The following is a 17951-nucleotide window of genomic DNA, read 5'->3' on the forward strand; positions in this document are numbered from 1 at the left end:
TTTAGGAGATCTGATCACAACTAAGATCCGGGAAGATGGAGAGGCACCGGGAACAGACTCTCCACTGAGATTGCAAGGTACCCCGGAGGAAGGGCCTGCTGCCCGTTTGCCCCTACAAGCCCAGGGAGAAGCTCCCCAAACTGCATTTAAATATTAGAACACTGATAGATGATATGCTGGACAAATTTGCCAGCCTAAGAATTACAGGGGCAAGAAGGAGAGACCTCCTCTTCCCCATCTGAAGACTGTCTGGAAGCAGTGACTGCTCATCAATGTCTTCAGAGACAGGGGAAAACAACCCAAAGCTGCTGTCAGAGAATGAAGTCTTGAAACTTTTTGAGAAGATGATAGAAAATATGAATTTAAATGAAGATAAAAAGGCACCATTGCAGGAAAAAAGACTTCAGTATCAAAAAAGAAATGGTGATGCAGTACATTAATACTACTTCGAAGACAGGAAGTCTTAGAAGTAGCCAACAGATCACCTCAGGAATTGATCCATGAGCTGAAAATGGGGTACAGAGACGAGAGACTTTTCACATATCTGGAGTCACTCCGAGTATCTATAACCAGTAATCCTGTGAGTTGGGTACAAACTCTGGACACGAGGGACTTGGGTTGTTACTGGGCATTTTGGGAAAACTAATTAATGAGCAAACCCAAGAAAAAGTTGTGAAGAAGACTCAGCACAAAGTCATCCAGTATCTGAGAGCCTTGGTGAACACACAGAATGGCTTAGAAAGAATGAGTGACAAGAGGAGTCTTTCCTCGTTGGCAACACCATGGATCCCAAGCGGCCCAGTATGATGGCAGATGTGGTGAAGCTTCTTCTGCAGTGTGCATTTCGGGGAGGAAAGCATCCTTGAAGAAATGTTAGAAGCCTTGACTTCAGCTAGAGAAGAAAGAAAAATTGATAGGTTTTTTCCCATTGTGGAAGGCCTCCAGCATAATTCAGTGCAACTGCAAGTAGCTTGTATGCAGCTCATAAATGCCCTTGTTACATCTCCTGATGATTTGGACTTCAGGCTTCACCTCCGAAATGAATGTATGCATTGTGGATTGAAAGACATATTGCCAAACTTAAAGGGTATTAAGAATGATGGCACCGATATACAACTTAAAGTCTTTGATAAGCACAAAGAAGAAGGTTTGAGCGAGTCCTCCCATCGCCTTGAAGACATCAGAGCTGAACTTGATAAAGCATCTGACGTCTACAGCATCATATGGGACACAGTTAAGGAAACTAGAGCAGAGGGGCATTTTGTTTCTATTCTTCAGCATCTTCTGCTCATTCGAAATAATCGTTTTATAAGACAGCAGTACTTCAAATTAATTGACCAGTGTGTGTCACAGATTGCATTGCATAGAGATAGAATGGACCCCAACTTCACATACAGAAAAAGACTACATTTGGACTTAAGTAGTTTGTAGATGTTTGCATAGATCAGGCAAAACTAGAAGAATGGGAAGAGAAAACATCAGAGCATAGCAAGAAGTTTGCAAAAAAGAGTATACTGACCACCAAAAAAAAAAAAAAAAAAAAAACACCCAGGCTCAATTGCAGAAAAAAAGAGGCAAAGATTAATGAGCTCAAAGCAGAGTTACAAGCTTTTAAATCCCAGTTTGGTGCCTTGCCGCCTGGCATAAAATTCCTTTGCAAACTTCAGCAGAAGGTGAGCCTGGCCCTTCAGCCTTTCCTCCCGCCCCACCAGCACTTGGTGTAGAAGTGTCACCTCCCCCACTGTCCCCTCCTCCATCACCTCCACCACTTCCATGAATGGCCATGCCATGTGGTGGCCCAGTACCACTACCACCTCCCCTGGGATTTTTCGGTGGGTAAAGCTCTATTTCATTAAACCTGCCATTTGGGTAGAAACCAAAGAAAGAATTTAAACCTGAAATCAGCATGAGAAGATTAAACTGGTTAAAGATCGGGCCAAAAGAAATGTCTCAGAACTGTTTCTGGATAAAAGTAAATGAAAATAAGTATAAAAATAGGGATTTGCTTTGCAAACTTGAGAACACATTTTGTTGCCAAGAAAAAGAGAAAAAAGGAATACAAATAAATGATTTTGATGAGAAGAAAGTTATTAAGAAGAGAATGAAGGAACCTAAGTTTTTAGATCCTAAAATTGCTCAGAACCTTTCAATCTTTTTGAGCTCCCTCCAGGTGCCATGAGAAAATCAGGACGATGACATTGGAAGTGGATGAAACACGTTTGTCAGAGTCTATGATTCAAAACGTAAAGCACCTTCCTGATGAAGAGCAATTGAAGGCACTGTCCCGGTTTACAAGTGACTATGAGTTTATGTGAGCCTAAGCAGTTCGCTGTTGTGATGAGCAATGTGCGGAGACTCCGGCCACGGCTCAACGCTATTCTCTTTAAGCTGCAATCTGAAGAGCAGGTGAACAACATCAAACCTGACATCATGGCTGTCAGCACTGCCTGCGAAGAGATCAAGAAGAGCAAAAGCTTTAGCAAGTTGCTGGAACTTGTGTTGCTAATGGGAAACTACATGAATGCTGGCTCCCGGAATGTTCAAACCTTCAGATTTGACATAGGTCTCTCTGTAAACTAAAGGACACAAAATCTGCAGATCAGAAAACAACACTCCTCCATTTCCTGGTAGACGTATGTGAAGAAAAGCATCCAGACATCCTTCACTTTGTGGATGATTTGGCACATTTAGACAAAGCTAGTAGAGTCTCTGCAGAAATGCTGGAAAAGAACTTGAAGCAGATGGGAAGGCAGCTTCAACAGCTTGAGAAGAATTTGGAAACCTTTCCCCCTCCTGAGGACGTGCATGACAGGTTTGTGATAAAGATGTCCAGCTTTGTTATCAGTATGAAAAAGCGGTATGAAAAACTCTCCACGCTACTCAACAACATTACACAATTGTACCAAAGTGTAATGGGATACTATGCTGGCTTCTGTGGAAGAGTTTTTTAATGACCTGAACAACTTCAGAACATCATTTATGCAAGCATTAAAGGAAAACATCAAAAAAAGAGAAGCAGCAGAAAAGGACAAACGGGCCAGGATAGCAAAAGAGCAGGCAGAGAAAGAATGACTTTAATGCCAGCAAGAGAAAAGGCACTTACTAGGAATGAAAACTGAGGGTAATGAGACAGGCGTGATGGACAGTCTGCTGGAGGCCTTGCAGTCAGGGGCTCCCTTCCGAGACTGAAGAAAAAGGACACCAAAGCTGAAAGATATTCAGCAGAGTCTCAGTCCAATGTCTCAGAGGCCTGTTCTCAAAGTTTGTAACCATGAAAATCAAAAAATGCAGTTGACAAAAGGGTCACGTCCATAACATAGTATCAATTGCAACTCCACCAGGACTCCGGTCGCCAAGGAGCTTATTTATAAACTAGACACTGTACGTCTACAGGGAGGGTCAAGGTGGTAGAGAAGAAAGCCTGTGTGTGCTGCAGAAAGCAGCAGAAAAAAGGAAATGGAACTTCTTGGCTCTGTTTCTAAAAGCGAATCCATTCCTGCAGTTGAAGCCCTGCTGGCAGGATTACGAGCTTTATAAATTAAACTGGTTAAAAAAATGATTAAGCCAAACACCAAGCCATGCTTCCAGCTGTACCACTTGAAAAGTTGTTTTATGTAAATGACTTTATATAGTTCTAAATTATAATATATATTAGAAAAAGTAAAGCTAAATATACGATCACAATACTTTTTCTATATGCTTGAAGGTTTTGTGTCATTCAAGATGGTAATGGGTTTTAATGCTTTTATTTTTGTCTCCTGGTATTCATTCATTTTATATTTGCCAACTTAAATTGTACATGTTACTTTAGAGAGCAAGGAAGCAGCCATGTGTTCAACTGAGTCCTTAAGAAAATGAAATCTTTCTAAGTAATTTTTACCCACTTCAACGTTAATGAAAGAACATCAGTCTAAAGCTTGGTGTCTGTATTTCATAGTTGTTGACACAAGTGTTCCCAATACAGCATCAGAAACACATAAGTGTGTGTGTGTTCGAGCCATGATGACCAGTGTGGACTCACACTAACACTGGAAGACACACTGGAAAATGATGCAGTAGTAATGTTTGCACTATCTGTGCAAAACGCATGTATGTACATTTTGGAATCTAAAGTAGGAATGTACATCGCATCACAGTACTACCTTGGTCTTAGCAAGGGGAACAGTTTTACCCTCAGTATTATGGCTCTGAACTAAAATTACCATTTGGAAATTTCCCACAGAATAAATTTTTATTTTTGACAAGAAAAAACAAACACAAAAGACATTGTTTTAGGCCTAAAACGATATTTTTAGGTTAGTGATACGAGTTACAACAGAAAATTATTTACGTACAGAACTCTGAATTCATCAAGATAGGATAGATAATACTTTATTCAATGGACTAAAAATTGTTAACAAGTATTACATGATAATTTTCATAACTGTTCTTACTGTATGTAGTTTATTGTTATAGAGAAGGAGTCTTTTTATTAGACAAAAGGGGGAAATGTTGGAGTTTGTCTGATTCTATGTATACAAATGCTAAATACTGAACTCCAAGATCTGGATGTCCAGAAAAATGAATTCTCACATAAGCCATGAGGAACAACCCAATAACCAGGGCTCCTCCATGGTTTCTGCTTCAGTCCCAGTCTCCTAGTTCCTGCTCTCATTTCCCTTCATAATGAACTGGGTAATCTGGATATGTAACCTGAATAGACCCTTTCCTCCCCAACTTGCTTTGATTATGGTATTTTTTTCATAACAATAAAAACACTGGTACCAGAGAATACACTATTGGCTGTAATAGAAATGACCATGTTTGGGGGAAAGGAATGTAGAAGGACTATGGAACGCTGGGCTGGAAAAGCCATTCAAAGTTCTGAGCTTAATGAGTTGTTCTGTAGAATCTTGGAAAAGAATGTTGAGGGCCATGTTGACAATGGATGCCTAGCTTGTTAAAGAGCAGAGGGAAGTTTGGGACTTCTTTAAAGACTCTACTGGGACTGTTCATGTGATATTTAGAATTGAGAATTATGTCAGTTGGGGCTAAGAAATCAAATGTGGTTAAGCGGTCAGTAGCACTGAGTTGAAATCTTTTGGGAATATTTCCTCTAGAAAGCACAGAGGGGGTGTGGTTCAGAGAAAGTCAAGGCTACATCTCAAGCTGACATATGAAACTGATAACATGTAAGAGTCTTTCATGGTAGTGGTTTTGAAGGCATTGAAGAAAGCTTGGAGAATGGCTGAGGCCTGGCACTGTGAGAGGCCAGGAAAGGTCACTGGTGAAGATGCAGCTTCAGTTACAGTAGAAGCCCCACCAGGATCCACGAGTTCATTGAGAGAAGGTGAAGCTTGGCACCATGTGGCATGGTTATAGTCACTCTAAAAAAGCCAGACTGAGCCTCTGAGTCAAGCTGGTGCTCTGCCAAGAGCAGAGAAGGACGATTGAGCCCTTTGAGTCCATAGGATCTTGAGTAAGTCATAGACATCAAGCACTAACCTTTTACGGTGTTTAAATTTGGTTTTGATTTGACTTAATAGTGACTGTGCCCTGATTCTTCCACTTGCAGTAACTTTATTTTTGATTTTATAGGAACCTCTAGTTACAATAGCTTGTTGCAATTTTATAAAAAATTTTGGACATTTCATAGAGTATAGAACTTATAAAAGATGGGATGTTTTATATTGTGATGCTGATATTGAGATCTTGGAGACAAACAAAAAAGGAAAGTTGTAGTTGAACAACTTTGTGGATGATTATGTATGATAAGAAGCCAATTTTGTTGGCTAGGTTCTTTGTCAATTGGACACAAACTAGGATCATATGGGAAGAAGGAGACTCAGCTGAGAAAAATGCCTCTATAAGAATGGCATATGGCAAACTTGTGGGGCATTTTCTTGATTAATAGTTAATGATGGAGGGCCCAGCCCACTTTGTGCAGTATCTGCACTCTGGCCAAGTGTTCCTGAGCTGTATGATGAAAACAGGCTGAGCAAGCCATAAAGAGCAAGTCAGTAAGCAGCAGTTAAGACCTCAGATGGTCTCTGTTTCAGTTCCTGCCTCCAGGTTCCTGCCTTGAGTTCCTGTCCTGACTTCCGTTCATGGGACACATAACTGAAATACCCCTACCACATGCATGCAATTCCCAAGTTGCCCTGGTCATAGTGTTTTACCATGGCAATAGAAACCCTATGACACCACCTTAACTCACTGCAACAAAAAGCTGATAAACACAGAGGGATATATACGTAAGTTTCAATTAAATTAGTAATGCTAAGATTAGATAATGTTAAGTTTATAGTTTTATGGGTATATATACTGGAGTCTTCAGAAAAGATCCACAATTTCTAAGTAATCTGTCAAACCAAAGACAAAAAATAAGAACTAGAGACCATGGGGTAGAGAGATGGCCCAGCAAAGTTAAGAGCGTTTCTTAAACTTCTTAAACTGAAGTTCCTAGCACCCTTGTAGCAGCCAACAATTGTCTGCAATTCCAGAACCAGAGGAGCCCTCTTCTTACCTCAGCAGGTACCTGTATATGTGTACTACACACATAAAAATGCAGTCAAATGCATGTGTATGTGTACATGCATATACACACAAATATAAAAAATTAAGAGACCAGCATTTGAACCAGTGTCCTAGCTTCTACCGTTTCTCAGTTCTGCTCCTGAAGCCTCCATGGTTGCATAGCTAGTTTACCAGGAACTGTCTCATCTTTCTTCCATCATCTCCAAGATGCATAAGTTTCTACAGGGAATACAGTGTTTATTCTAGTGTTAACAATTTGCCTCAGTGGATCTGGATCTTCACTAGTAGCTCATCCCCATGATCATCTTTGAGAGACTTCATTGATTAAAACCTAAATAGCCCCTGTTAAACCTCTACCCTAGGCTACTTCTGTTCTCACTTGTGGCAAAGAAAAATACATGTACAATGAACCAGCTCTCCTGCTATCTGAGCTGAAAAGGAGTTTGAGGGAGACAGACTGTCTTAGTGAGGGTTTCTTTCTATTCCTGCACAAAATATGACCAAGAAGCAAGTTGGGGAGGAAAGGGTTTATTCAGCTTACACTTCCATATCGCTGTTCATCACCAGAGGAAGTCAGGACTGGAACTCAAGCAGGTCAGGAAGCAAAAGCTGAAGCAGAGGCCATAGAGGGATGTTACTTACTGGCTTGCTTCCCATGGCTTACTCAGCCTGCTTTCTTATAGAACCCAGGTCTACCAGCCCAGGGATGGCACCACCCACAATGGGCTGAGCCATCCCCCTTGATCACTAGTTGAGAAAATGCCTTACAGCTGGATCTCATGGAGGCATTTCTTCAGTCGAGGCTCCTTTCTCTGTGATAACTCCAGCTTGTGTCAAGTTGACACAAAACCAGCCAGTACAATTGACCCCTTGTCAACTTGACACGCAAACAAATCAATATTAAGCTTCAACCCTTACTTTCTTGTTCATCCCCAAGATCTAGATAACCTTAAGAGTCCCACAGTCTTTAGCAATTCTTACATTTTAAAATTGCAATACCTTTAAAATGTTCAGTCTCTTTTAAAAACCAAAGTCTTTTTACAATTTAAAGTCTCTAAACTATGGGCTCCTCTTCTTCCTTCAAGAGGGAAAGATATCAGGGCTCAATCACAGTCAAAGCAAAATCAATCTCTAGCCATCCGGTGTCTGTGAATCCACTTATGAACTTCTAGGCTCCTCCAAGGGCTTGAGTCACTTCTCCAGCTCTGCCCTTTGTAGCACACACTTTGTCTTCTAGGCTCCAGCTGCCTGTTCTCCACTGCTGCTGCTGTTCTTGGTGGTCATCTCATGGTACTGGCATCTCCAAAACACTATTGTCAGTCCCGGGGCACTAATTTCCACTGAGGATGCACCTTCACCAATGGTCTTCCATGGCCTCTCACAGTGCCTAGCCTCAGCTGCTCTCCGTGACCCCTTTATTCCTTCAAAACCAGCACCACCTGGGTGATTCTTACACATTACCAAGTCCAGCCACAGCATGAGGTACAACCTTGGCTATCTCTGGAAGACATCCTCTTGTGCGCTCAGAAAACAGTTCCCAGAAGATTTCACCTCAATGATTCTAGTCTCTTCTTAATCGCTACCAATCTCCCAGCTCCAGCCGACCAGCACCAATAGTCCCAGCAACGCAAAGGTTTTGCTTTAGTAGTTTTGGTATCTTGTTAATCACAGCTGATTCTTCAGCCCCAGCTAACCAAAACCACAGAATCTTCATAACCAAAACAGCAACAGCCCCAATCAAAGAGTCTTTAATCTTCTCTCTGAAATTTCACAAGCCAGGCCTCCATCTTCTGCACTGTTCTCAACATTATCTTCCAAACTCCTACTGAACATGCCAGAGCTCTTAATATGCCAACGGCTCTTCTAGCTCAAAGTTCCAAAGTCCTTCCACAGTCCTCCCCAAAACATGGTCAGGTTGTCACAGGAATACCCCCACTCCTGGTACCAATTTGTCTTGGTCAGGGTTTCTATTCCTGCACAAAATATCATGACCAAGAAGCAAGTTGGGGAGGAAAGGGTTTATTCAGCTTACACTTCCACATGGCTGTTCATCACCAGAGGAAGTAAGGACTGGAACTCATGCAGGTCAGGAAGCAGGAGCTGATGCAGAGGCCATGGAGGGATGTCACTTACTGGCTTGCTTTTCATGGCTTGCTCAACCTGCTTTCTTATAGAACCCAGGTCTACCAGCCCAGGGATGGCACCACCCACAATGGACTGGGCCCTCCCCCCTTGATCACTAGTTGAGAAAATGCCTTACAGCTGGATTTCATGGAAGTATTTCCTCAGCTGAGGCTCCTTTCTCTGTGATAACTCCAGCTTGTGTCAAGTTGACACAAAACCAGCCAGTACACAGGCAGAGACAAGAGACCGACCAACCAACCAATTAGACATGGTCACACACCTGTGATCCTAGCACTAGAAGTTCTAGGCAGGCTTAGGCTACATGACAAGACTCTATCTTAAAAATAAATTAAATTAATTTGAATTGAAAAGATAAAGTATCAATCCCTGAAGATAAATGTCTTACTGAGTTTGCCTCTTATTCCCAGCACTGCTGTCCAGATACCACTACCATCTGAAAATTAATAAACTGAGAAACAGGCAGATAATAAACAAATACAATTATGTTCTTCTGACGCTGGACTAAAACAAAATCAGTCATGAAAAAACCAGAACACAATTTCTGAAGTCCAGATTTATAGATTCACATCCAGTTTAGCCTCTTACAAGATGTGTGAACAATCCCTTACACTTAGTTTCATCTTCTGAAACACAGAGTAACATGAATATTTACCATGATTTCATGAGACTACATAGGCAAAGGCAAGCGATAAGAAAGACTCCCAATTTTGAATAACTGACAAGTGGCAGTGCCAAACACTGCAGTTAATTAGAGATATGGTCAATTAGAACTAAAATTATTCCAAAGGAATTGCTTCATGTATAATCTCACATGGCTCACTGTGTTTCTGAAGAGGACAAATGCAGAAATCCATACACACTGGTACACTTTCAGTTATACAAACGAAAGTAAACTTGTTTTTAGTAAAAAATGAAGAAGAAGAAGAAAAGAAAAAAAAGAATAAATCCTATTCCTCCCCCCTGCCCTTATTTTACTTAATTTCAGAATACAGGAAACTAAAAAAAAAAATCTATTTTGAACCAATTTATGTGAGAGCCATTTTCCTTCTGACTCAAACATCAGCAGATCATGGGGTCCAACACTAACATCTACTACTCACAACAGTGTTTTATCTATAGGGCTTTCTGAAGTCAGTCAGTCCTTTGGAGAGCTCTGAGAACTAACCTTATCTACAGACCGCTTGCTTGAGTTTCCAAAATCTCGCTTGATTTTTGTGTCCAAAATATGCCAACAACATAAAATGGAATGTTATAAATAACAAATTGATTAAGTGGATCTGTTGATCTGAAGGAAAGTCAAGTTTTCTTTTAATGCCATGAAAACTTGAATTAAAAAGTATAAAAACTTAAATTTCTATCACTAGAAACATTAGCATGCAAAGAATCTAAATTTTTATATAATCAGTTTTCTAAGGATACATAATCATATCATTGCTTTTCATTTCAAAATCAGTTACCAAAAAACCAAAAACACCAAAATCATAGACCATATATTTCTAGGCCAAAAAAAAAAAAAAAAACACACATTTACTAAGCACATAATCCTGCATAGTCACATTCAAAGCCAAAGTGGAAGACCAAGTACTATATACATTTAAGAACCCAAGTTTAGCACTGGTAGTTCAGTACAGGGAGCTTCCCCAGTAGTCCAGTATGGTTAAATACCCAGTGCAAAGGAAAAAAGAAAAAGAACCAAATTCATATTTTCACAAGGTTATGAGATTTTTTTTCAACCTTTTGACAGATAGGATACATTTCATATACAAAACTATATTACATAATTTATACATTGAAATGATTTTTTAAAATGGTACTTTTACAGAGTCTTTTTACAGATACTGTATAAGAAATCCTATTTCAGATTCCAGATTAACTACTTAACATTAAAGAAAAAAATGAAAGGCACCTTAGATCTTAAAAAATAAACATTATAAACTATGTAGGAGAAAGTGGTGATCTTATTACCTTAGACTAGCAATTCTCAACCTGTGGGTTTCAACCTCTTTGAGGTCAAATGACCCTTTCAAAGGGATCACCTAAGACCATCAGAAAACACAGACATGAACACTATGATTCATAACAGTAGCAAAATTACAATTATGAAGTAACAGATAATTTATGGTTGGGGTCACCGCAGCATGAGGAACTGTATTAAAGGGTCCAGCATTAGGACAGTTGACAAACACTGCCACAGCCTTAGTATTATGACAAGAAAGCCTGATCATTACATAACTAACTTTTCTACCTATAGTTTTTTAAATTGAAGATCAATCTGATCCAAAATATCCACATTATTCATGGCTGACTGAGGTGGCATTCATAAATTGTCTCTACTTTGTTCTAAGTCATTTAGTGAATAAGATTTCAAAGAAGAAAATATAGAACTTTAACTAGAGCCTTGAAAGTATAAATAGCTTTCTAGACTTTAAGGTCAATTAATACTACCTATTAATTGCCTATTCATCCATCCATCCTAAAAACAAACAAACAGACAAATATATAGAAAACAAATAAAATAATTCTGGGTCATGCCTTCAGTAGTACAGAAAATACCACAACCTCCAAATAGTTTGTCATGGAAAAAACAGCTGAATTCCTTCGGAGTTAGTTCCCTTCCACAAAAAGTCGGGTGCAGAGACTGAGGAAAGACTTTTGCAACACTGAGAATGAATAGAAGGGCACCAAGAACTTAGACAAAGTGAGACAAAACCATGTCCAGACAAGCACAACGTTATACCAATACACTGAAAACAGGTCAGAGCTGGTGGATTAAATACCAGCTAGGAAAGGGGTTAGCCTTGGAGGAGCACAGTTTCTGACAGTAAGTAAATCAGATACATGGTAGAAAAGAGAAAGTGGAGGAGAAAAAAAATCAAGGATCCAAAGGAAGTAAGACAGCAATCCCGCCAGGCTGCCAGTACCCCCCCAGTCATGAATGGAAGCACTGTGGCTCCCTCCAAGGAGGGAGCAGAGAAGGAGAACAACAGCAAAAACGCAGGCAGCAGACACGAAAAAGATGTAAAATTCCATCACAAAACGACAACATATTTCAGCTGATGAAACCCTTTCTGAAAGAAACGCATACACAGATGAAGAAAACAGGAATACAAACTGAATTTAAAATCTTCAACCAACCAGTTAGGACATGAAGAAAAAATTCTGAGGAAGAAATAAAAAAACCAAGAATAGAAAGGCAAACAAACCAAAAAGAAACAAATAAAAGAAGGTTGACTGAACTCAGCAAAGAAACAGAAGAATACAGACATGTTCCAAATAGACAGTGGGGGTGCACCCACAAAGAAGCACAGGGAAAGGACGGAAGTAATTAGTTAGCAAAGTCTTGAGCACGTGACTTGGCCAGTTTAGACTGGTGAACTATAAACAACCATTCTAACCCACAGGCAACAGGATGAGACCACTGAGAATGTTGAGCAAACTAATGACTCCAGTTCAGAACTCAAGCTGTACCACATAATTAAAGATATGCATGATAATTATTTTCACCATTCTAAGCCCCTTATTTCTGATCTATTATTGGATGGATGGATGGATGGATGGATGGATGGATGGATGGATAGATGAGTGGATGACAGGAAGGAAAAACACACATACACAAATAACATTTATACCTGTCTAAATAAAGGGTCTTCCTTTAAAAGGAACATGAGAACACTGTGTTATAGGTAATTTAATTGGAAGAAGTAAAACACCAAGGAGGGTGAAACCAAAGTGTTGTATAAAAGTGTCCTTGCTGACCATAGTCACTACTGTGAACACTGGAGCTTAATCTAGCACGCACTCTATGAAGAATGGTTGGAATGTTCAAAGCAGTGTGTGGGCAATGGAGAACAGAAACATTTCTCTAATGGATTCTGCTACTAGATAAAAGTTGTTATAGAATTTGCATTAACTTCCTACACTACCTGCACTTCATGCTTACAGACCCTCCCATCTTTATCTCCTGCTGAGTGAGCACTGGGGAAATCCTAGAGCAGAAAAGAAAAGATGTACAAGGAGCATGCTTGAGACCAGACACTGCTGGGGAAGACCAAGTCAAAACCTGCAATAGAAGAGTGTGAGGGTGATATGAGACAGGGCTTAAGAGGCAACTAACCGAAAATCCTTTCCTGCCCTTTGTTACTGAGTTTACAAGGGATCATAGTTGCTAGTGCATAATAGAAACAAAGAAGTTACCTAGATCTCAAGGGACAGACTATTGTTTCTTGTCACTAACATGATTGCTGTAAAATGAACAAGGCTTGAAACAACCATAACCAACAAATGAAAGCCAGATGAAGATTCATATTCCTCAGAGACGAAAGTCTGATTCACAGTAGTCAAGCAGTACGCAGCTTTCCATGACTTCTCAGCCATTTCCTGCCTATCTCTAAGTGTATCCTGAATGCTACTCCACTCCAGTCTGTTATAAGTTATATCCACCTTGTTACAAATGGTAAACACTATACAAGTTTCTTGTCTCTTCCATTGAAGAATACTGTCATTTGTATGAATATTACTAAATCCTATGAAAATCCAATTTCAGAATAGTATCTCTTAGCAATTCTAGACTGTGTGCTTCGTCAGGAACTTCTTAATTAACTGGGTGAGACTTTTTCTTTGAGCCCTCCTATGAACACAGATAGTGTATTCTCCTGACTTATATACTAAGCCCACTCCAATTTTCTCTCTTCTATGAGACTTCTGACCATACTATGCCAAAAACTCATGTTCACACTTCAAGAGATCATCCAGCAGTATATTAGGACAAAGCGACTAGGCTATTTAATTTTGAGATTTGTTAATAGACTTAAGATTAACATGTTCTCCTTTATTCAGCCTATTTTCTTTCTACCTTTCCATACCTGCTTCATTCACTACCTCCCAGATCTACTTCCCCACATGAGCCTTCTATTCTGTTGCCAGATATATGACCAGGAGTGTTATCTATTTTCTCCCATAAAAAGAACACAATCACCTGTTAAACTATATTGAGACTTATGTCTAGTTACTGAACTAGAGGAAATAATGAAAGATATGACACAAACTTAAGAACAAAAATGCATGAGGCATTCCATTCAACAGGATCTTTGCATGGTCTCCAAAGAACCACAGTCTTTCCATATTAGGGCCCTCTCTTTGGTCTTAAACATCTGTTAAAAGAACATTAAAAAGAAAAAGCATATATGACCACTGTAAATGATATATAGTAAAAGACTTAAATAGGGTTTGTATCTGACCTAAGTGTGGGAGTTAGTCTCTTTGGAGACTGCTCCACATCTGAAGCTAAGGTTAAGGACAGCAAGGCAGAGAGTTAGAAAAGTTAACTCAGACGTGAAGAGGTGAAGAGCAAGGATAAACTAAACTCCTGAGAACAAGCTGGAACCCACAAGGACATACAGAGTATATATCTATAGGTATCTTCAGAGCTCTAGCCTGAAGGATACCAGTGACCTGCAGAGAAGTTAGACACACTGGCCCTAGATTCCCAGAAGCTGATGGAGGTAATCCAACAGAGCTGAGGAAACTGCAGGCTGGCCGATGCTCCCTGCCAACAACATGATACAGCAGATTAGCTAGCAACAACTCGTGGGGGCTAGAGCATCATACTATCAGTGAAAAAGGAACTCAGCTGTTGTTTCATGTCTGTCCCTCTGTCTGTCTCACCCAAACTGTTTATTATGATCAGCGTTAGCCCAAAATCCAGAGAGACAGTTCTGAGGAACAATTTCAGTTAAGCCCAAACGACAATACAAACTTAGCACAGTAAAGGTACAAAGTTCTGCTACTTTTACAATTAAATCCTGGGACCAATACTTAACCTCAATTTGTTCATGCCCATATGCTCTGGGAGTCTTTCCAGAGGCTTTCATGAGAATCTGCTTTTTGTTCCCCAAGTTTCAAAAGCTGAGTCAGTCACCTCAGAGGTCTTAATATTACCACTGTCCCCAACACTCAAATCCTAGAGCTATCACACGTCCAAATCTTCCCCTCTATTCCGTGCTAGTCTTGATCCTGTTACATATGACACGATCACATATGTTTATCAGCACCCACAGCTACCAATAATGGATCCTTGTTATGGTCTCACTAGTGAATAACACTAGGCCTTAGAACAAGAATCAGTGTCCTGAGCTGAAAGTGCAACGTCTCTGCAACACCCCATTTGAGGATATGCTTTTAAAGCCACTTTATAAACACTAACAATAATCTTATCCTGGACGGCTATGCAAGTGGCTTATTGGGAAGGTAATCCCAATGAGACGAAATAAGGAGAAAGTGACAAGAGTGAAACTAGGACACATTATTATCTTAATCTGATCTAGCTCCTTTGAAGAACAGATGGAATGTCCCTGAGAAATTTCTACTCTAGAATCAATAGAGAAATGCATGTTATCAGCTCCCACACCCCATTAGTTAAAGGTCGCCCCAGTGGACTTGCCTTTTGACTTTGAAGGCAAGCATCCATGCTTGTTGAGCCAGCTCCCACCAGAAACCTAGGCCTTAGAATAAGAATCAATGTCTTCAGCTGAAAATGTAAAATACGTAGCATGTGTCCATCAAAGTAAATGCCATTAACCTGAAGTGAATTGATGATAGGTCCTGTTCCCCAATTGGTTATTGATCTGTCAGTAAAGAAAGCCATGAGCCAATTGCTGGGCAGAAGGTACAAGTAGAACTTCCGGGTCCCTGGAGGAAAAGGGAGACACAAGGAAGTGGGAGACAGAGTTCAGCATGCTTAAGATGGAGAAAGTTGACCAGTCATGTGAGATTTCATACAGAGTGGCCACACAGGCCACTCCCACAGGCAGGTGGACAGGAAATAAAGTTTAGGGCAGGTGGGAGGAGCAGAGCTAAGAGTAAAACTAAGGGCACATTTTCCAGGCAGGAGATAGTAATTGTGCGAAGAAGGAAAGTTAAAAATGAACAGCTATGTTTATGTCTTTTATCTGTGAATTCAAAGGAAACTGGGTGGGGGCTGGTAGCACGGCCCGATCCTGGAGGTCAGGCAGGGTAGCAACAGCTACATGCAACAGGCTGATGCTGACACAGAACTGTTTATTACAGCTATACTTGGACTCCAAAGTGAGACAAACAGGTCAGGAGACTGTGCACCAAGAGGTATGAGATACAATATTTATTAAACAGATGTGACACTACTACCCTCAGGTAAATAAACATTGTTTAGCTTGGTGACTAGGGTACTGTGGACAATCTGAACGTTTTATGTTGCAGTAGGCTAATGGAAGTGAATGATGAGGAATACAAAAAGAGATCTAAACTAGAAACAAGAGACCTGGCTAATGGTTCGAGCAATGATGACATCTTCTCTTGCAGTAGTAGTGGGTACAAGAAAAGAGGGTTGAATCAGAGGGAGAACGGTAGAGAAAATCAGAAACACCAGAGGAAGGAGATAATGCAAGCCAGTGGGGCAGAAGAGCATTCTGTTTTTAAACAAGGAGATCAATAGCAACACTTAAGCACCACGTGCTCCGAAGAAGTGACACTAGATTCAAACTGAGACATCCCATCAAACCAGCAGAGAAGGCACATGTTAAGTAACCATGGAGAGGTTGAGATGGAGGCTGGATACTAAAGCACATCAGAATGTAGGGAGATAAAACATAGAAACTAGTAAATAAAAAGTCCATGCAAAGCCCTGTACAATGGAGACTTTGTAGTAACTAGAGGACTTGACTGGTTAGCTAGCTGGCTCATATGATAAGAAGGCACAAATATGTTTATGGGAAGGAAAACAGGGAAGGGGGATAACTCTAAATTAGCCAATTTTAGAACACAATCTGATTTGATCCTATTTAATATGCTTAAGATATGATTTTAATATACCAACTAGAAAATATATGTTTTATGATCTCATTTTCTGGGACCAACCAAGTAAGGTTATAAAACAGCTCTTCTCATAAAACCTTATCCCTGATTATTCAGTATTACAAAACATAATATTCTTGGGTTAATTTAAGTCCAAAAGTGACAATTGTATGCAGTGAGAGAAAAAAAAAAAAAGTCTTGCTGCTATTTGAAGGGTTTGTTTTTCCCCATTTTCTGTCATGGGAGAAAATATTTATAAAGTAACTTATCAGACAGGCTACAGCTAGGAAGTGCCCAGCACAGTCATAACAGCACATACTTAACTGAATGCTTAAGCCCTGACTCCTACCTACAGAGTTCAAGTCGTGCAATTTTAGTAAATGCATGGGAGCTTGGAAACCCGGCGAAACTGCTAGCACATCGGGTTCCCTTCAACCACCAGGTGGTAAACTGTTCTGAAGCTGTTTAGAGTTGTGGTTGGGCCTCAAACCATGTCTCTGGAGAGCACTGGCAGCTGAACAAAGTTATATTTAATATCTGTGCATTTTAAAACAATGCTGCCCACTTTATTGCCATGATCACTGAAGACGTACTGTACTCTGGGTGTATAAGACAGCAGTGTTTTATCACTTATCCAAGTGATTCTAGAGTTACACGATGAAACTTACGTAAAATCTGAGTCAAAACAAAACAGTAACTGCCTTTCCCCCAACACATGTACCAAAAAAGTATAATTTAGAAGTAAACTAAACTTAAACCACTTCAAAAAAGAAACAGAAAATTAAGCTTACTAAGAATCTGGCATGAGCCAGAGACTACATTCAGTTCTCTGAGCACAGAAAGCACAGAAGCGCCTGATTGTCTGTGCCTGAAAATAATCTTCAGTAAGTTGTTCTGCAACGTGCTACAAGTTCCCCTGTATAGCCTGCATGTAAAAAAAATACTCTTTGGATGTTTTTCTGAATCTTAGAATTTTTTTCCAAAGATCAGAGTAACATTAAAAAAAAAAAAAAAAAATGAAGCTATTTGTCTTGAATAAAGAATTGCCTTTTCTTTACAATTCACAGAGGGGACAAAACAATCATGGCCTCAAAATTTCCTCATCTTCCTGTCACCAAATCTACAAATGCACCTGTATCCTTTCCCCATTCCTCTTATAACAAAAGCAGTTTTCTTATCAAACACCAACCTGCCCTGCAGCCCCCAGGTAAAATAGAAGCCCCCTTCTCAGGGCTCTTGATACAGCATTTCTGGTCTATTGCAGTTTCAGTCTCTGTGGCACCTGATGGCCCAGCATGATCTAGCATCAGTCACCTCAAAACAAGGAAACAGTAAATAACCCTCTTTGAGGTCCCTATTTCAATCCCCTGCAAAACAAAGCCTCTCAAAAGTTACCTCACTTTCAATTATTCCACTTCAAATATTCCAATCTGACTTTGCCCCAATCAAGGTCCATCAGAATG

At 40.0% G+C, this 17951-nt stretch overlaps 1 protein-coding gene and 1 pseudogene across 3 annotated transcripts in view; one reads left to right on the plus strand and one right to left on the minus strand.

The window, feature by feature from the left end:
- RPS6KA5 (ribosomal protein S6 kinase A5) overlaps positions 1-17951 on the minus strand; it is a 172800-nt gene that overhangs the window by 142725 nt on the left and 12124 nt on the right. The gene's annotated exons all lie outside the window — the stretch shown is intronic.
- Positions 132-3537, plus strand: LOC308417309 (protein diaphanous homolog 3-like; annotated as a pseudogene). Its single transcript has one exon. The product of its transcript is annotated as a protein diaphanous homolog 3-like (transcript).

Source organism: Micromys minutus (assembly GCF_963924665.1).
Source record: "Micromys minutus genome assembly, chromosome: 1".
NCBI lineage: Eukaryota > Metazoa > Chordata > Mammalia > Rodentia > Muridae > Micromys > Micromys minutus.